At 44.7% G+C, this 20,845-nt stretch overlaps 1 protein-coding gene across 18 annotated transcripts in view; it reads right to left on the reverse strand.

The window, feature by feature from the left end:
* The window catches only part of TRERF1 (transcriptional regulating factor 1), a 196,463-nt gene that overhangs the window by 110,120 nt on the left and 65,498 nt on the right, over nucleotides 1-20,845 (reverse strand). For 17 of the 18 annotated variants that reach the window (XM_054698796.1, XM_054698799.1, XM_054698793.1 and 14 more), the window contains one exon: nucleotides 7,943-8,025. The exons of the other annotated variant lie outside the window; for it this stretch is intronic. The gene's annotated coding sequence lies outside the window, so the exon portion shown is untranslated. The remainder of the gene's footprint in view (nucleotides 1-7,942; nucleotides 8,026-20,845) is intronic. 18 annotated transcript variants of the gene reach the window in all.

Below are 20,845 nucleotides of genomic sequence, written 5' to 3' on the forward strand. Positions count from 1 at the left end.
GTAGTTTGATTGACTATCCTTTTTCTTTTTGAATATTGTTCTTTTATTTCTAAGTAATTTTCAATTCCATAGATTTCCTGTGCTTCTACATTTTGCACTTAATTGTTTAATCCATCCGTAATTCATTTTGGTGAAGTCAAAATGATTTTTCCCAAATTGCTAACTGGGCATCAAGATTATTTATTGAATAATTTTCCCTTCTCGATTGATTTGCAATGACTTCTTTATGATTTATTAAATTATTTATGTGAGGGTCTATTTCTGAACTATCCTAGTTCACTTATCTACTTCCTCCTCCTCTGCCAGCACCATAGCATTTTAATTACAAAGACTTGATAATGCATTTTAATATCTGGTAGTGCTATATATTTTAATATCCAATACATCTAACTTCCTTCCCCTAAAGCCATTTCAAGAATTCTCTTCAAGTTTTTTTCTCATTGACTTATTTTTCCAAATTGACTTACCTTGTGAAACATAAAAAATCCTGATGGGACTTTGAAAGGAATGGTATTACACTCATGAACTAATTTCAGAAGTATCCAAATCCTTAATTTTAATCTCACCATCTAGAAATAATAGGATCTTTAATTTCAAAGTTTTCTTGGTCTACAACTATGCAAGCTATAGTTTTTTGTTTTATTACGATATTTACTCTCCAAGTTACTATTTATTTTATAACTTTCTACACTGGTCATTTGTTTTGATCTCAATTGTAGGGGAACCAATTTACGGGGACCCCAAATAAGATGATACAGTGAGCTTCATGAAGTCAACCTTCATTATCACATTAGGAAACAGTCATGGTCATTTTTTATATTCTTTTTTTTTTTTAAAGATTTAATTTATTTATTTATACAAGAACTGGGGCACAGGCCAGATGTGCAGGAGGGTGAGAGGATTCACCAGAGACAGAGCAGGGAACAGAACAGGCAGACTGAAGAAATACACGGCTGAGGGGAGCAGCAGGCGAGACAGGAGAGGTCTGCGCACCATGTGGGACCCTCGCGGGCCGGCCGGGACAGAACCGGCACCGCAGAGGCCGCAAAAACAGCTTCACAGCAAGGCCCTCAATCACCTGCACCACCAGGGGAGGCCCCATTTTATATATTCTTTTTTAAGTGGAGTTATACAAATTTATAAAAATCGGACATTGAATTGACTGAATGCACTTTTGCATTTAGTGATATTATTACTTAGTTGTGCCTAATTCATACGAATGATGTGAAAATAGATGTTTATAAAACCATCCCTGCATTCCAGGACTAGAACCTACTTAGGCATGGTGGGACATCCACATATTCTATTTTTGACACCTACCAAATTGAATTTTGTCTAAAATTTTTACATTCTTAAGTGAGCTTGTTATAGAAACTTCTTTTGGGGGCTTGCCAGATTTGTTATCAAGGTCATATTTGTTTGAAAGAAGGTGATGGAATTTTTCAATCTTTTTTTCTAAATCCTGGAACTGTTTCTACAAAGTAGGAATTACATGGTCCTTGAAAGTTTAAAAAGGTTTGCAAAGACCTTTTTAAAGTGTTCCACCCGACACAATTTTGCATTTATGTGTTGTGGTGGATCTATGTGAATATCACTGTTTGTAGACATTTAAAATGGCACTCTAAGACGCTTTATCTCTAATGGAACAGCAGACAGTTTTATTATCATTTATTGCCTTTCTTTCCCAAATGAGAAGGGATGAAGAGGATGAAGTGCAAAGAAGAAAAGCATCTTCCCAGGCTTCGGGTCCAAAAGCTTCCTTTTTTAGAGATCCACAAAGGAGGCTACAACAGAAGGTGGTCAGGGAATAGTGATTGCCTAACCACCCAAATTTCACTGAAGCTGATCAAGTTTGGCAACCACAACTCCACCGCTGACACAGGGGAACTACAAAACCCAAGACCTGAAAAGACAAGACCATTTCAGCCCAGATCATGTCTACCTCTGTAGCAAAGGTCTTCCATTTTCGCAGTCCACAGATACAACAACAAAAGCTTATAACTCTAAGGCTCTCTCTGCTCACGACAGGCTCCTGCACCAATGACCCGCAAGCACTTCAACATGGCCACAAACAGACTCAGAATGGGTTGGAATGAGTTGATTGCTTGTGCCCCACTCGCAAACCCAAATTCCATGTTGATGTCCTAACCCCCAATCTGATGCGATTATTAGGTGGGCCTTGGGGAATTAAATAGGTTACAATGAGTCATGAGGGTGGAGCTCCCATGAGGGATGGGTGTGCTTACAAGAAGAGGAAGAGACACCAGAGCTCCTCCCTCAATGAGTGCATGAAGAGAACATGTGAGCAAGATGGCGGCTGCCTACAAGCCAAGAGAAGAGGGCTCAGGATGAAGCCTGCAGTCCAAGCACCACCATTTGGGCTTCTCAGCCACCAGAAGTGAGAAAGACAATCCTATCATTTAAGCCACCCAGTCTACAGTACATTGTTATGTCAGACCGAGATGACTCAGACAAGAGGGTTGTAATATTTTCTTTCCAAAAGAACACTGACATGCAGACTGAATAGCCTGCAGGAGGGCGGACTACACCTTGAAAGAAACAAGTGGTAAAGAGTCTGAACAAATGAAGATTGCGAGTTTAGTCGAACAAATAAGGACTGTGCCATGTGAGCACATGTAAGAATATAAATAAGACTCAAACTGTGTCCAAGAATTAGGTTATGAATAGAGCAGTAACGCAGGCTGAATGGGCTGTATAACTGTCTGCTTTTTCTTGACACATCTTAGTTCATGTCCCTGTTCACAGAGGCTCCATGAAACCTTAGTGATCAATGGGACGTTGGGCTCAGGGACCCTTCTGTCAATCCAGGGTGAGAGAGACAGTTAGGATGGCCTGGTGGGAAGGCAAGGGCCTCAAAATCCTCTTTGGGACTAGGATTCCATGATTCCAGTCAGGATTTCACAGAGGCAAGAGGCTTTTTTCTCCCCCTCAACAAGGACAGAGAAAGTGCTTTCACAAGAGTCATGGTCTCACACAGAAGCTTAATCCCTGGCTGGAAGGCAAAACATGTCTGTGGCAAAGGCGAGAGGCATGTGAAGCGAAGCAGAATGAGGAACATTTTATTACTGTTTTGGATGCCAGAGGTGGTTGGATATATGTTTGGGTTTTTTTAATGATTCCAAAAGACATCTTAAAAAGTCATACTCCTTTGGCAGCTCTAAGGCACAACTGTTGCTACAAGTACTAACACTTACCAGCAACTGATTGATGCACATACTGCTTTTCTCAAAGCACACTTTCCATTCTGGAGCATTGCAGACCACACTTAGTTTAGGGTGTGTGTGTGTGTGTGTGTGTTCCATGCACAAAGGTATATACACAACCAAAGGCCAAATCAAATTAGACAGATTTATTGTGTTTACATGTGAAATTGGGGAAAAAGAGAAACTGCTGGCATACCTTTTCATTTGAGCTATCTAGGTATTACAAGGTTTTCCTGTTCCTGGTGGAAAGTTAAAGGAACAATTCTAAGTTAATGATTTGAGAGCAAACTTCCTTCTTTATAAATGAATTGGATTTATGAAGGCTGTGTTCACGTGAATTTTCCCCACCCCTTTCAATCAAATAAAGATGTAGCTTTAGAGAATTCAACGCTCCAAGAGAAACTTCACAGAAGTATGGCTCCCCTTGCTCACCCCAATGGCTGTGCAGTGAGTAGGCAACCCCACATCTTCCCCAACACCTGTTCTGGACAGATGCAGGTTGGACCCATCCTTGATGCAGTGTTCACAAGTGATGTCAAAAAAAATAGAAGAGTGTAGTAAATCATTCATAAAGTTGAGTGTTTTCAACATAAAGATCTATGTTTTATTCTTATATTACCTTCTCCTTATTATTTTAGCAACAAGATGGACCTTTCTTTTATGAAATGGTGGTGACGCATGTTAAAATTTTAAAAAAGTTCTTCTTTGGCAAAATGAAAACCGGTAGCTCTAAGCCAATCCAGAAAATCTTTTCTGTTTTTTGGTGGTTTCTTGAGCCAGACTTCTACATTTGAGAACCACTTGCCTACAGCACCCTATCAACGAAGGACTTTAGGGTCAATCATCCAGTTATCACAAGTTCTCCTTCAGTTATCACAATGGCCACCAGCCTGGGAGACAACAAATAACCTCTAGAAAAATTAAGTCTCTTTTTAGTCAACACTTAGAGATGGGGTGGGGTGGGGTGCTTAGAAAACTTTATGGTCTATAAATTACTGGTCACCCCAGAACTTTCCCCTTTAGCTATAGGCCCCTTGCTAAATTCTGATCAAGTTCTCATGCTCAAAACTATCTGCTCCTGGTTTGGGAACACAGGCGAAAGACCGTGAGGGCACTACGCCAACCTATGTTTTCCCCACCATGAATCTGGGAGCCCCAAATCCTTCTAAATTCTGAGAGGTCAGCTATATGGCCCCAAAGGCTTGAGAGAACAATTCACAACATTTTGTCAGCTGTGAAATAAATGCCACAACTGGCTTCTCCCTCCTGCAGCATCTCAACCAATTTGGGTGATCCTAAAATTCTAATCATGTGGCTGGTTACGGAAACCACAGCCAAAGAAGGCCATTTTCCCCTCTAGAGTCTCCAAACTGAGACCAAAGGCAAGAAGATTGGTGGGAAAAGTTCACAGCAGACTATCAACCATTTAAAAGATGTTTCAACTAAGACTACATTAGTATGTTACCATAAAATTAAAAATTCCTATTTATCAGGGACTATACTATATTTAATTCAACTGCCTTCTTTGTGAAATTTTCTTTATTTAGATATTCTCCCAGATGAAGTCTTTAAAAAAAAAAAAAACACACTTCAGTAGAAAAAAAATCCATGAACACTAAATATTTTAATACCTTTGTTTACCTCTTCTCTAACGGAGCTAATCAGTGACAGATAATATTTGTTGTGGGGAGAGTTAATTTCCTAGATTAAACATGAACACAATCACATAAATGTGACAATATTTTGAGATATATGAAGCTAATAAAAGTAACATTTATTCAGCCAGTCACTGGGCCGCTGGACATGTTACTTGTTTTAAGTTAATCCTTAATACAAACCTATAAAGTAAGAGCCAGTCTTATTCCCACTTTATAGATGAGGTTATAAATGAGTAACCTCATTATTGTAATTTAATCTCTAATAACCCAGAATTGGAGTTTAGTGTTTAGTTATTAAAAAAAAAGGTTGACTAAGCAAATCAGAAATTAAACAGGATTGTAGAAAGCATACTTAGCCTACTAAAAGATTTTATGTTTCAAGACATACTGAAAAGCGGATGCTAACTCCAAGTCTCCCAACAGGATCCATTTGAGAAGGTTCTACATGAAACTATACTGTGTTAAAAACACTTTAAAATTCAGACTCTTTATTAGTGACCAGCAAGCTTCCTTTCACTCTTACCCCAACAATTAGTCCAAATTATTAAGGTTTCTTTAGACGACACATTATGTTAGATGCCAACTGCTGCCTCCCAGAAACATTTCCCTCCTCCCCTAACAATTCCCAGAGCTCTGCTTGCCTCTCACCTCACTTCCTTTGCCCTGATGCTTTGGGGAAAACTGATACTCTTCCCAAGAGAGGAGCTGGCCCATCAGGAAGATCACCCATCCCTGCCAATCAACAGAGGCCATTCATCTGGCCAGTGGGACGGGTTAAGGAAGGGGCACATGACTCAATCAGGTCAATGAAAGACAGGGTTTGGTTAGCTGAGAAGAGACTCTTAGAAAGATATTTTCTCAGTCTTTTTTGAAGTTACTAGAAGAGGGCCTCCCTGGTGGCGCAAGGGGTTGGGCACAGCATTGTGAAGCTATGCAGCACAAGTTCAATCCCCACGCGCCAGGAAGCTACCCACATGGCGCAGCAGACCTCTCCTGTCTCGCCCGCTGCTCCCCTCAGCAGCGTATTTCGTCAGTCTGCCTATTCTGCTCTCCACTCTGTCTCTGGTGAATCCTCCCACCACCCACGCCTCTGGCCTGTACCCCAGTTCTTGTATGCATAAAAAAAATAAATCTTTAAAAAAAATATAAAGTTACTGGAAGAGAAACTTTCCTTTCATTCCAGAAGGATGTGCTATAAGGAGTCGGGAACTTCTGCAGCCATCCTGCCTCGGTGAGACGCCTGAGCCTGAAGTGACACCAGGGAAGAAAGAACAGACAGTGGGAAGGTACTGGAGGCTGAGATAAGTGGAGCTTCTGTTCACACCCACTCTGCAGGCCACTTTGTCCCTACACTTTGTGGGTAAATGAACCAATTAATTGACCTCGTGTTATGGCAGCCCCTTGGAATTTGGTTTTCTGGCATTCACAATGCTGAAGAATTTGGACTGATAAAGCACTAACCCACAGCTTTTCCATGGCACTTGCTCAGATTTTGCTTTACACTGTTTCTTAACTGTTTCAAGTGGTTTTGTATTGGTTTTCCTGAGAAAATATAACAGGCCTTCAAGAAACACTTTAGTGAATTAATGAATGGCCTTGAGCAAGTCACTTGACTTCCCTGGGTCTTTTCAACTGTAAAAAGGATTTCTGTTGCTCCTTCTAGCCCTCACAGTTAACAGTTCTGAGTAGCTGAACTAAGAATGCAAAGTTTTGCTCACTCAAGCAAACAAAAAGCTCTCTTTTGGTTCTAAAGTATAAGTATCCTTTTCGCATAATCCAAGCATTCTGTGTGTCTCGCCCTGTCAGATGTCTTCCATTTGCTCCTCTATTTACACCCTCCACTGTTGTCCACTCAATCCTATCACCCCAGAGGTTCTGATCTCGACAGACATTGTCAACCTGGCTCCTGGTCTTCCGGCTGAGACAAGCTGATGGGAGGCAGCACCAGGAGACAGGAACTCACAGAGGAGTTCAACAGGGTATTTATTCTCTTGGCTCTTTCCCAGCCAGGTTGCTGTAGGTCGACTCCATTTTTCTACCAGAGGTAGCCTTCCCTTACAGCTTCTCTCTCCCATTCTGATAACCACTCGTTTCCTCTTCCTTTCTTGGAAGGCATGGCAACAGCTCCCTGGAGCTGCTAGCCCTAGGATGGATCAACAGCCTGGGCTGGTTTCTCTGGACTCTGCCCATGCCATTCTGAACAGCCCCTTCTCCTGGATTACTCCATTTGAGTGAACCATCTATCTCCTACTAGAACCCAAGACGCAATCGCTAAATATGTGGGTCAAAATCAGTCACAGAAAAAACGAAATGGAAGCAATCAATTCTGAGTCTCGTGTAAGAGGGATGGAAAGTGAGGCACATGGCAAGAAACAAAAAAAAAACACCTCACACCCTAAAAGAACTAAATTAGACACTGCCACCCTCCTTTACCACTGAGATTTTATGGAAAAGAGCCAGGCTCTTGGTAGACCAGGCCTGAAAACCATCTCCCTCCTCAAAAAAATTTCTGTTTATACACAGACAGAAATTGACCTTTCAGACAGCTTCTGTGTGGGACCTGGCAGAGGAATCATAGTTACATGCCCATTTTCTAGAACAACAAATTAAGCCTGGAAGAGACACACGGCCAGAGCAGATAACACTGGAAATGAGCCCAGGGCCAGCTCAAAAGTTCTTTGGTCTAAGAAACTGCCCCGACAGGCTCTGTGGAGTTTCTCAGAGTGAATTCCATACTGTAATTCTCCAGGGATGTCTAACTCCCTCTGAACACTTCTAGAACTATCATCCACAAACATCCTGGCTCCCTCATTACCCACAACAACTCTGCAAAGTCAAGAGAGAAGACAGCAGGTCCTCAGTTCCATTCCAGATGATGCTGAGTTCCACAATCACTGATCATTTCCCAGGGAAAGTTTTCTAGAAATCTACGGGTGTCCAGGCCTAGGGCAACCTTCCTCCCCTTCTTGGGTCATCTTTCACACCATCGGGGTCTAAGAAACAATTGGATGACCTCTTTGTCATGAAGCACTCAGATGCCAAGAGTTTCAGAGAGGCTACCTGTTTCGGGGTCAAGAGGCTTAATCTCTCAAGGTCGTCTTGCTTCTGTGTCTTCCTCCTTTAGCATCCGGTAGAGCCAGGGCCTGTAGGAGTGACCCAAACAGCACATTCAGGATACGTAGCTTCAACACAGGGATAGGTCATATCAATCACTGGCCCAGGATGGAGCCTGAAGAACCCAAGAGCTGAGGATCCCGTTCAGTAGGCGAACCCCACAAAAGCTGCTGAGAAAGTCCCCAATGGAGAAGAGGGTTTAGGAGAAAAAGGTGCCCGACTCTCCTTTTCTTGTGACTCAGGCCCCAAATCCCAGGAGTCACTGTGACTCCCCTCTTTCCCTCGTAACTAACATCAAATCCATCGAAAAATGATGCTAGGGTCATCTTCAAAATACATCCACATGCTTGCCACGTCTCACAAACTCCACTGCTACCATGTGGGTCCCAGCTGGCAGCTATTTAGTTACTGTTTTAACCGCCTCTCTGGACTTCTCATGTCCATCCTCACCTTTCAATAACCCAGGTGCTAAGTACAGAACTGTGTTACAGTTTGAATTATGTCTCTCTCAAATTCTTATGTTAAACTCCTAACCCCCCAGTATATGCCCTTAATTAGAAATAAGGTTGTTGCCCATGTGATTAGCTAGAAAGATGGTGGAACAGTGTCCATATAAAAATGGGAAATTCAGATACAGACACATGCATGGAGAAGGCTTCACATCAAGATTCAAGTTATTCCGCCACAAGCTCAAGAGAGGGGCCTGGAACAATTCCTTCTCAAGCACATTCAGAGGGAGCGTGGCCCTGACATCCTGAGTGGGGTTTCCAGCCTCAGAACTGTGAGGGGGTAGGTTTCTGTTCCTTAAGCCTTCCAGTTTGCAGTACTTTGCTATGGTGGCCTCCGCAAACTAACATACCACACTCCCCACAGCCAAAGCAATCATTTAAAATCACTCCTCTGCCCCAAACACTCCTAGAGTGCTTCATCTTTCCCAAAGTAAAAGACAAAGTCCTTGAAATGACCTTCAAGGCCCACAGGGCCCTGTCTCTTCTCCTACTCTGCCCTTCCTCAAATTCCTCTAGCCACAGTGGCTTCCTCAAGCATTCCAGGCAGGCTCCTGCTTCAGGGCCTTTGCACTTGCTCTTCATACTTAACCACCCCACTGGGGTCCTTTAATTTCTTCAGGTTTCCATTCTAATATCACTGCTTAGTGAAAACTTCCATCTCACCCAGCACCTTTTTTTTTATATATATATATATATTTATTTTATTTTACTGGGGTAACATTGCTTTACAACATGCTTTAGAAATATAGGATCCCTTTCCAGGTGTTGTTACCTCACCACACCCACCGCCAAGCCAACCAGTCAGACCCACCACTACAGTCACTGCCCGCACCCCACTATCCCCTCTTTCTTCTTGTATATTTCATTGTAGTTCTTATCACCACTCTGAAATTTGTTTATATTTTCACCCTTCTTCCCTCAATATAAACTATAAACTCCCCGAAGGAGGGACATTCTACTATGGCATGCCCCAGAATTTGACACATGATAGGGGCTCAAGAAATAGATTTATTTGTGGATTTGTGGATTATGGAGTGAAAGAAGTCAAAGAAAAGTGAATAGCAAAAAGGAGGAAGTTGTCCACAGTGTCAAAAGTAGCAGTGTCCAGAAAGATAAGGGCTGAGTGTCCGTTGAGTGTGGTAACATGGAGGTCACAGGTGACCTTCGAAAGGGCAGTTCCTGTGGAAGGCAGGAGCCCTCTGCAGCAAGTCAAGCAGGTCGCTCCCTGTGCCAGCCACACCTCTCAGGCAGAGGCGAGTCTGAGCAGGACTTACAGCAAAGGAATAAACACTGAAGGCAGATTCTTCCCCAGAGGTCTGTCTATGAGGGGGAAAAAAAGGGAATTGGAAATCGAGGGATGACAGTTTGAGGGAAGGGTTTACTGCTGAGTGACCAAGAGGGTGAGGCCCTAGGAACCGTCCCAGTTGAACAGACCCAAGTACAGGAAGAATGTTCTGTCTGGCCAGGAGGAGGGTTGTGTCCTCTGAATGGAAGGAAACCAGGTTGGAAGGAGTCCAGAGGCCGACAACCTCAGGGGTGGGGTGGCAGGAACCTGAGTGGGCTCGCTGCTGCACGGCTGGACTGGTGGTGAATAAGTGGGGTCAGGCTGTCTCTTGGATGAGGAAGGGCAAACAGGGAGAGGGAGCTCCATGGCGGGAACACCCCACTGTGGGCATCGGACCAGTGCAGGGGGGCTGAAACAGAGCACCTTCTTACACCTGTGTTCTCGCGCCCACTCACCTCATCCAGTGCAGACCCTGATGGGAGAGAGAGGGCCTAGCTGAACTGTAAGGGCTTGGTTTCGTGAAAGCACAATGTACATGGCTGTGGGGGTTCAGAGACAGACCCTCGGCATCCTGGATTGGGAAAGACAGTCCTCCTAAAACCAAACCCCAAACAGCTCCATTCATTTCTGTCAATGCTGCACTTGGCCCTCTGAAACAGCTAGGCGTCCTCACCCCCCACTTCCCTAACTTCTCCCAGTCAGCCAAGAGTCATGCCTCTTGCAATATGGAAGGACACCTATTTGTTGAACACTTACTATGTGTGAGGTGTAACACAATCTAAAATCCACAAACAATAGATGACGACATTGAGGTTCCAGACATCAAATAATCTAAGGTTACATAAGTGGCTAGTAGCAGAGCTGGGATTTGAAATCTTCCATCTCTCTATTTTTCTTCTGGTTTTTCAATTTTTAAAAGATAATGCTTTATTTGGGGGGTAGTTCTAGGGTTACAGGACCATCGAGCAGACAGTGTGGAAGATTATATATATCTCCCCTTTACTCCCTAACACCAATTCTCCATTATTAATATTGTGCACTCGTGTGGCACATTTCTCACAGCTGACAAACTGATACTGATATATCATTATTAGGAACTAAACTCTGTAGTTTACATTAGTATTCAGTCTGTGTGTGACACTCTTCTAAGAAAGGCACAATGCCATGTATCATGATGGCGGACAGCTTCTTACAGAAGAGGTTTACCTCTAAAAATCGCTCTATTTTTCTATAGCCATGACTCCACCTTCATCCAAGCCTTCAACATTTCATTCCTAAAAGTCAACGTGATAAATGGTTCTACCTTACCTCCACCTCTAGAGTGTACAAATCCAGACATACTCTATAGCACTGTTTTTACCTGTCCTGTCTCAGTCAATTGACTTTAGGAGTTCCCCCAAACAGGAAAATTCTGAGCTCTGCTGTCATCCTTTGGAATCCCCCTTAAATATATACATCTCTTTCTGCAATCTTGTTTCCCACGGACACCCAGCAATCCGCCCCTCACAGTATGTTCCTCCCCTTCCTATCCCTTCTTGCAGGTCTAACCACTAGCACATCCCTCCCCTGTATCTCCCGGCTTATGATCCCCTGCACTTGGCCTTCTCCTGCATCCGCTGAACATAGCAGTCCAGCTTGCTGAGCGATCCCCAGTTCTTCTGAGCTCAAGGCATTTAGCTTCTCTTGGAAGTGTTTCATTTGCCCAAGTAGAAAGGCAAACCCCTTGAGGATAATTAATATCGGAGTTGAAAACAACTGGAACCTCCCACTACTCAACACAGCGTCTTGAATGGTGAACATGACTTGATCCACAAAACAATTCTAATGAAGCTCAGATGCTATCATTTTAGACGTTTTCCCAGAAAACACAAGAGCACAGGGATGGCCAAGGGAATGGACACAGGGACTTCCTGAAGTTTCTGGAAGCACACCTATGAATCTAGCACCTCCTAGTAGCTAATAAGGGGAAGGGCAACTGGCTGTAGCTCCCCCTCCTCTTCCTGTCTCTAAATGTCCAAGGTCTTGGTAGCTTTTCTTGCCTAGCCCTGCTCATTCTTTCACAGACATAGATAGCTTAGCCTCTTCCCTCTTAAAGGAAGAACTTGTACTACGAGATCTGGCTAAGAGTTGTTCACGGTGACAGTTTAGTCAGTACTGGGCACCCAGAAAGAGGAAAAAAGAGGTTCAAATTGGTGGGAAGTTGGGAGGTGGCCCTAACCCACTTCCATCAACATAGACAATTCTGGGATTCTCAGGAGCCTGGCAGGGGGCGGGGGGGGGGGTGGGGAAGGCTGACAAAGGTGTAAATCAGCACAGTGATCAAGGTGCATCACATCATGCCTACACAGAACAGCCAGCACCAGAATAAATAGCCCTAGGGAAAACAATGGGGTCAAGGTGATGCTGTCTGTCAACATGTCCAATAAGAAACTGAGGTCTCCCCAAACTAGTGGAACCAAAGGCACAGTGTGGTGCTCATGACACAGCTGAAATTACAGGAGCCCTAGAGTCAGACCTGGATCAAATCCTGTCCGTGTCACCCAGTGGTTGTTCAACCTTGAACTGGTCACTGAACCTCTCTGAGTCTGATTCTGCATGTGTGAAACGAGACCTAAATAAAATAAGAAATGCTTGAAAATATCTAGCAGAGCCTGGCATAGTATAAGAGACCCAATACACACTGCTCGCCTCTTCTCCTCCAGCATCAGATCTCATGGCTCTGAACTCTCATTACTGGGAACCAGTACAGAAGCTACAGAGCATGAGTAAATGAAGCCAGTTTGTTTCCTCGGTGAGGTGGTTTGCAAAGGAGGGCCAAAGTCGGCAGAAGGGAGGAGAACAAAAGGGCCACCTCATAGCCAGTAACGAAGCAGCACTGGACTTCTGTGAATGCCCCGGTTTCAAAACACACAAAGCTTCAGACCTCAGGCCAGACCCAAACAGGAAGTTTATGACAAACTTAGAAAATACACATGTACAACTGCAGGAGGCTGTACAGCACTCAGAAAAGACAAAACCAGCATTTCGGTAGGGGGCGAGGGGTGAGTTGGGGGGGCTGTGTGGCTAAAAGGTGTCTGGCTGACATTCTGATAGCACACAGCTCTTCCCGGGTGTCGGAGCTCGTGTGAGCATGGGCACGATCACCTGGAGCTGCTCTGGTTTTTCACATCCAGGGTCTGTCAAGGCACTCTCTGCCCCACCCCTTCCTCCTCGGGCATCAAGGCCAGGGAGCACTCTGAGCAGCTCTCAGGAGCCTGGGTGATGGAGAACTTAGCTAGCGCAGAAAGAGGAAGTGATGAATGGAGATCCCAGGCCTCCTGCTCTGGCAGTGGACTCTCATCTGACCCCCTCGTGCCCTGAAACACAGCTCTTAGGCTGCCTTTTTGTTGCTCTGAAATCCTGCCAGGCACTAACATTTTCATTTGTTTAGTGCATCCTGGTATAGGGCTGTCTGCCTTCCATTCACTTATTTGTATGGCAGGCAGATGTGGACATGCTTAATCCCCACGCTCTGTATGTGTCATCTCCCTGACCAGAGTGCAAACCAGGAGGCTTCTCCCTGGTTCACAATCTCCCAGCTCCCTGCCACATGTTCAGGGGTGCTCCAGTCTTTTACATTAATAAACAACATCAATACAATGTCTGCCACCCTACCCTCCACCAGGCCATGTCCCTTGTCTTGGTCAGCTCTCAAAAAGACAGGTCCCTTGGCTCCTCAAGTAAGGGGTGAAGAGCTCAGGTGTAAACTCAGCCCCTGGCTGCCAGCCCACTGCCCGCCCTTCTCCTCGCCTCCGGCAGTGGTTTCCCCACCTCCCCAAGTTAGGTTCCTTTAAAGAAAAAAAAAAAAAAATGACTCATTTAGGAAGACACAAACCCCAAAGCTTCAATGGTAAAGATAAAGCAGCCCGAGCCTCTTTAGACACCTCCCACTCCATGTAGAACCCAGCCTCAGATAAAGCCCCCCCTCACTGGACTACCTAATTTGGAACATACAGCATGCTTGATTCTTCTAGTAAAAACACTTCCAGTAACGCCTTCTTTCTGAACCTTTCAGGGTCTTCCTTGCCAATGGAGGTGGCCTCGGGCCGCACAGCAGCTTTTTCAGCATGAGGGAAGGCGAAGCGAAGGCCCATGCTTTCAACAACTGGGGCAGAAATTAACGACTTGATGTTTTACTACGTTTGTGATTCTGATGCAGGCCGTGGGCATGCTATCATTGCCGCAGGGAGAAATAGAGGAGTTTTTGATTTAAAAAAAAAAAAAAAGATTTCTTTGTACGCGAGACGTTTACAAGATTTGCACACAGAATTTGAAAGGAACAAATCTATACAATACAATCACAACATTTTAAGGCTTAAAAGTGCATTTAGGATGATTCTAATCCACGGGTTCTCACTTGGGCTGCGTGAAAAAGTGACCCAGACCCCAGCCCCAGAGGTTTGGGTTCGTTTGGACTGCAGTGGGACTCTGGCATCAGGTCCTTTTTTAAGTTTCCCAACAATCTTGATTTGGATCCAGGGTTGAAAACCACTGATCAGCTGCAGATAAGAAAACTTAAGATCCAAGAAAATGAAGGCGCAATCCAAGATCGCATGGCCAGAGACAAAGTGCATTCTGATATAGAGCTGTTAGCCTTCCATTCACTTATTTTGTGGCAGGCAGATGTGGACATGCTTAATCCCCACGCTCTGGGTGTGTCATCTCCCTGACCAGAGTGCAAACCAACCCCGTCTAGTTCTGTAGTCTTGCTCAGATTTTCAGTATTCACAAATTTGTTTAAACTATTTTTATTTTTTAACTGGGGCACTAGCTGACTTTGTTTTGTCAAGTAGAAGTATTTTTATAAATATCTACCAATGACAATCACCGTTTCCTGACAGGTTTCCCTGCTTATTTGCATACCCGCCCAGGTGAGATTTGACAATACCTGGGCCCTACCCATAATCTCATTCAGCTTCACTCCCGCTGCTCCTCACTGACAACAATGTGACTAATCCATATAAAACCCAGGCCTCCAAACCCTCCGCGCTATCTATTTCTATACCCATTTCTAGTCCTGTCCATTTCGATGTCTATTTCTAGCTCCATCACTGACCACAAATTACTTCCCAGTCCCTCCATACTCACCCTCTGCCTTCTGCCATATGACAATATTTATACAAGTTACAACAACCAAGATTTACAGCTGGTACTCCCGCCACGACCTCCCTTCTAAATTTCTCTCTAATCAAGGATGTACTGGAAATTTTTAGAGAGGGTTATCTCTGTGGAGTAGAATTGAGGGGGAGACAGGGGATTTTCTTTATACCCTTCAGTTGAATTTTAGGCATGCTTTTTTTTTTTTTTTTGAGAAAAAAAAAATCACACCCACACACACACACAAAGCAGGTTACAAATTACCTCTAAGGTTTGGTTCCACTTTACAAATATAGAAAATCATCCGGGAAGTCTCCACACCCAAATTCTAAATGTAAATGATATCTGCGTGGCGGGATTATGAGTGACTTTAACTTCACTTTTCTTTCCTCTTTGCTTATCTTTATTAGGTTTTATTTATGTAATAAAGGAATCATGAGAGTTTAAAACCTGAAGCAAATCATTGCTCTCTGAAACTTGAGAAGCAAAGGCGCAGAGTGGGTCCCAGCCTGGCATGCAGAAATATTGCTGGCTTCTGCACCCTGCCGAGGCCTGAGTCTACCAGGAACTGACCCTGAGTCACATACCCAGGCTGTGCCAGTCCCCAAGAATAAATATAGAAGAGATGTCCTAGCACGGCTGTCAAGTCCCTTCCAGGACCCTCAGCTTTGTCTCCCCTGCAGCCCTCCCTGCTCCCTGAGTTTGAGCCACATGGACCACTTGTCCCCTCCTGAGAGTCTTCCCTGGTCCCTGCCTCCACATTTTTACCCAGGCTGTGCGACCCATCCCTACTTGCTTCCTTCCTGAGTTTCTGCAAGGTGAGCAGCCGCACCCCCTACAAGTAACACTCAAACCCACCATTTGTAGCTCCGAAGCCCAGAAACTCTTTAGATGGAATGTAACTGTGGAATTCTTCCACAGTCCCCACTGCTCCTTAATGCTAACAAGGTAATGAAGAGAATTAAGAGAGTCTTTCAGACAAGAAACGTAAGTTCAAAGACCTGGAAGTCAGATAGTGTGTGATGCATTTGGGAAAGGAAAAGGCATTTGGGATATCCAGATCATCTCTTAGGATGCCCAGCAGAGAGGAAAATCCTACGAAACCCCACAGCAAAATATACGAGGCTCAGCAAAGAGAGGTCCAAGTGGAAGGTTCTCAGTCTTTCACCAGTTACTCATCCTTCCCACTGCCTCCTCACAACTTGTTCTACCTTCCAGCATCTAGTTGGATCCAGGCCAACAGGAGTGGGTGGCAAAATAGGAATAGAGAAAAAAGAAATGAGATTGAGCAAGTACACTGAAGCAAGCTGAGGTCCTCCCTCGTCTTCCTGGGTGGCCTTGGGTGACTCTTGAGGGGGGATGGGAAACATGAAACCTTACCCCTCCGCTTGTTGTCCAGACAATTGCCAGTTATCCAAACTGCCCAGACCCTCAAAAGACACTTTTAAAGAACTCTGAAAGACTGGCCAAGCTCCATCCTGATGCTCCTGTGGCCTGCATGAGGCATTCTGGGAAATCACCATGAAACCAACTGCACTAACAATCACCTCCTGCCCTCGAAGAAGGAGGTCTTTGACAACTTAGGCTCCTCAAAATTGTCAAATGGATTGAGTTTGAAGGCTGTGCTGAGGGCCCAGAAAACTGTTCGGGGAGAATGCTGCTCCAGGGAGGGATGAGGGTCACTCTTCTCTCCCCAAAACACTTAACTGGACAAGTAGCAAGCTCCTACTAGATTCAGATTCGGCTTCTGAACCTTTCCTTTTCAAGAAGCCTCCCTCTTGGCTTGCAGGGGGCATTTACCAACCACACAGAAAACATATCTTCAAATCCATCAGCTCTGATCACAGGGCTCCCCTCCTAGCTACAACTCTGAGTGGCCCCAGGGCAGCTCCCTCTGAAGAAGTTCCTCCAGGCTTTGGTGTGGCAATGCCTTCCCCTGGTGTTGGTCTGTGAGCAGGGGACCATCACTTAACCCTGCAGCTCTATAAATAATTTCTTTATTAAAATCTCTTCCACTGAACCTTTTGAGTAAATAAAGAATTAAAAAATAATCTTGGGATCCAATATCTGCCCTGAAGAAAGCTGGAGTCTTCTCAGAGATTGAGGAGATGTACACGCTCACAATGGCCAGGGGACATGCCTGGAGGACACAGAGGGTGGAAGTGGCTAAAGGAGAGGTGTGAGGGGGCTGCAATGGTTGAAGACCATCTCAAGGAGGAAGTGAGATCTGAGTTTGGTCTTAGAACAAGTTCAATTAGGTCAATAGGGAGGAAGTGGGAAGACCATCCCAGGCAGTGGGATGAGCACATCCATGGCACTGACCACAGGGTGGGGAGGCCCCACGACAAAGGAATCCAACTGGGAGGTGGGGAGAGGTTAATGAGAGGTTATGCTTCTTGTTAGCTGTGACAGGATGACTTACTAGCACTCAGCCCCACGTTCATCAGTAACAAGATGATGAAGGTAATAATGGTACCTACCTGCTGGGGTCATTGTGAAGACTTCATGAAAGCTGCTTTGAATGCTCAGTGCCTGCCGTCAGTGAATGTTACCTGCTATTCCTGGTGCAGTCAAAACTACCCAGTGCGCATCCTGCCGAAGCCATATGCTGGGACACTGGCTGATTGGTCCCCTCCTGTATAACCTAAGAAGTGCAAGAGCCAACCAAGTATCAGGAGGCCCAGACAGCCAGGGGTGGGTGTTCTCAACTACACACACGTGCACACACACACACACACACACACACACAGAGTTCTCAGCCTTACTGGACCCACCAACTGCATCAACTGGGCTCCCCAGGATTCCATTAGCATTTGGCCAAATGGGAAACATTAATTTCCCTCTTCCTTCCACCTCACTACCTTCAAGCAGTGGTTGTGTCTCTTTGGCATCACTGTTATTGGGGGACTCTTCCTGCCCAGCTCTGAGTTCCCTGCTCCTGAGCTAGGGGAGGTGACAGCTTCCCATGTGGCCAGTCCTGGGCTGTCGCACTCTCACTGGGTATCCCTAACCTTGCCCATTAAACACCTCCCTACATTAAAGTCTCTGTAGTTAAGCCTTTACACATGACAGCCATTGCCTGCTGGGACCCCAACTGATGGAGCCAAGGCAGCCAGAAGAATGGGGCTGAAAGCGCAGCCCTGTCCTCCTCTCGCTCCTTCCTCCCCTCAGAGGCAGAATGCAGGAATGGAGGTAAGGAAGATATAATAACCAGTATGTTTTACCCCAGAGCAATGATATGGAAACTTAACATCCTTGAGACTCTGGATAAAAATTCAGTTTCGGAAAAGCAACTCTGTCAGCCCGGGGAGGGTATATTCCAAGGTCCTGTGCTCCTCTGAATGCATCACAGAGTGCACTCCAGCAGAGTGATAGAGTGCAGATCAGTGCCTGGCACATAGTAGGCATTCAGTAAGTATTTGTTCATGCATGTCCTTCTGGCTAAGGACATGAAAATCCAAGAGATGGTTCAGGAAAGGATATGCCAAAGAAGCGGCTACTCCAGGGAGCAGCAACTGAGATGCTTTCTGCTCCCACATGACAAGAAGCTCTGAGATGTCCCCAACTATGTTAGCAGGTGTCCAGATTTCAGTCTTTCATACAATACTTCAAATGCTATTTCCTTATCTCTTAGCAAGTTGTTCCCGAGGCGTAAGTATAATGGCCTATCTCTCTTGCAAGTTTCATTGGTCCCCATGCCCTCTCAGGGCCACATGGAGCCTAGGTTCAGTGTAATTCAAAAACATTTCTTAATTGCTTACTGTGTGTATGTACCATGCCAGGCACTGGAAATCCAAAGAAGGTTAAGATAAAGGTTTCAGGGGCCTCCCTGGTGGCACAAGGGGTTAAGACACAGCACTATGAAGCTATCCACAGCCACTGCAGAACGAGAGACCTTGGGAGGGGCTAATTTTTAGCAACCACATATTCACTTACCAGGAATGAGTTCAGAAGATTCCTGGAAAACAGACTTTGCGTGAGGATGTTCAAAAGATTATCTGTGACTAAGGGTAAAACTATAAAAGAGGGAGGGGCTCACAGAAGGAGAGAAGGCCACCCCTGCATCAAACCAAAACCCACCAATGCAGAGAGATAGAGTTCAATGCTGAGCCCTCAAAAGACTTTTTCACTAGTTTTTTTAAATTGAGGTATAATTCATGAGCCATAAAATTTTTTCTTGAACACGCACAATTTCAGCGGTTTTTAGCACAGTCACATGGTTATACAAGCACCACTACAATCTAATTTCAAAACATTTCATCACCCCCAAGGAAAGGCCATACCCATTAGAGTCACTCCCTAGCCCCCCTCTTTTCCTAGCAACCACTTTCTAACGCCATGATCTTGCCCATTCTGAACATTTCATATAAGTGGAATCATACAGTATGTGGCCTTTTGTGCCTGGCTTCTATTACTTTTCAAGATGTATTCATGTCAGTGTTTCATTCCTTTTTCACGACTAAATAATATTTTACTGTGCATATATAACACATTTTGCTTCTCCATTAGAAGTCTTTTTAAAGGGCAAAATAAAACATGCTTTTGCAAAGAAGAGCCTCTACTATCCTCAGGACTTTTCAGGCAATGTACCCATTTGTAAACCATCCTTTCTGCTGGTCCCAGCAGGACTCAACCCTCCCTCACCTGACCAATGTGATTCTCTAAACATGTAGTGGCTCAGGCCTGCAGGCCTTAATCACACAAGCCATAACAGAAACAACTCAAATTACTTCTGAGGTTATTTGTAATGACTCTTAAAATGTGCTTTATAAGTCTCCATGGTCCTAGTAACATCAGATGGAAGAGTTGGGCCGGCTTCATCAGCATGTAACGTGTGCAAGTTCATAGGGCCAGGAGTTGGGTTTTATGCACAGCTGTTCCCATCTTGAAAGTTAAAAATTTTTAAAGAAGGGCTCCTACGTTTACATCTTACACTGGGGCTATCAAATTATATAGCTGGTCCCGGGCAAGAAGCAAGAAGCAAGAGCTTGGGAAGCAGTTAGAAGTTGACAATCTTCCCCAAGAGACCTGTTGCATGACAGCAACTCAGAGTCAGGTTGGGTGCTAAGGAGAGGGCCTTGTAGAAATCGTAGGAGAGATGCCAGATCTAAAGCAGAGCTGAAAATCCAGCTTCCAAACTGCCCAAGACCATATCTTCCTTCCCTGAATGCTGAACAATTGGCCAACAAGGCCTCCCCGGGCAGCCAGACTAGCTGAAAGTAAATGTGATAAGTCAATGCGATACAGCCTCAGACTGTAAAGCAGGGGGACTCAAACTGAAACCTGTTTGATCTTGTAATCGCTTACAGGTTAAGACGAAGAAGAAAGCAAGTAAAAAAAACCCCACACTTGCTAAACTAACTGGCACTGAGAAAACTTTTTAAACATTTACTTCTTTTTAACTGTCACCTTTATTTCCAGCATATCAAGGAAGTCGTGGTTTAACCAAAAACCTGGTACTTGATCCAAAGAGAACAGTGAATTTATAACACAGAAGTCCATACTTATGTTAGCACCAGAGGGATCTTAGAAACAACCCAGATCACTGGGTCTTTTGGGACAAGGGTACCCTGAAGCCTGTCTACGTGAATCCCCAGGAGTCATGCCCTCCCCCCACCTCAGGTCAGTCCAATTCTCATTTTATAGATGAGGAAGCTAGGCGATGAGAAGGGAAGTAACTGGCCAAGGTCACCCACAAAAGGGGGCAGGGCCAGAACAGAGCTTTCAGCTTCCCCTTGCCAATTCCTGAGTCCAACCAAAATTCATATACTGGCTGTATTCACCCTGCTCCAATCCTCTCCTTAATCCTCAACTCAAATCTTCTAGCACTGTCCCTTAGAAAAGGGAGTCTGGCCATGCAGATAAGTAAACATAAGATGCATAAACCCTAAGGAAGAAGATGCAGCTTCCCTCTGCCTG

The sequence above is a fragment of the Talpa occidentalis genome, unplaced genomic scaffold (genome assembly GCF_014898055.3).
Source record: "Talpa occidentalis isolate TD23 unplaced genomic scaffold, MPIMG_talOcc4v2.1 talOcc4.2, whole genome shotgun sequence".
Lineage (NCBI taxonomy): Eukaryota > Metazoa > Chordata > Mammalia > Eulipotyphla > Talpidae > Talpa > Talpa occidentalis.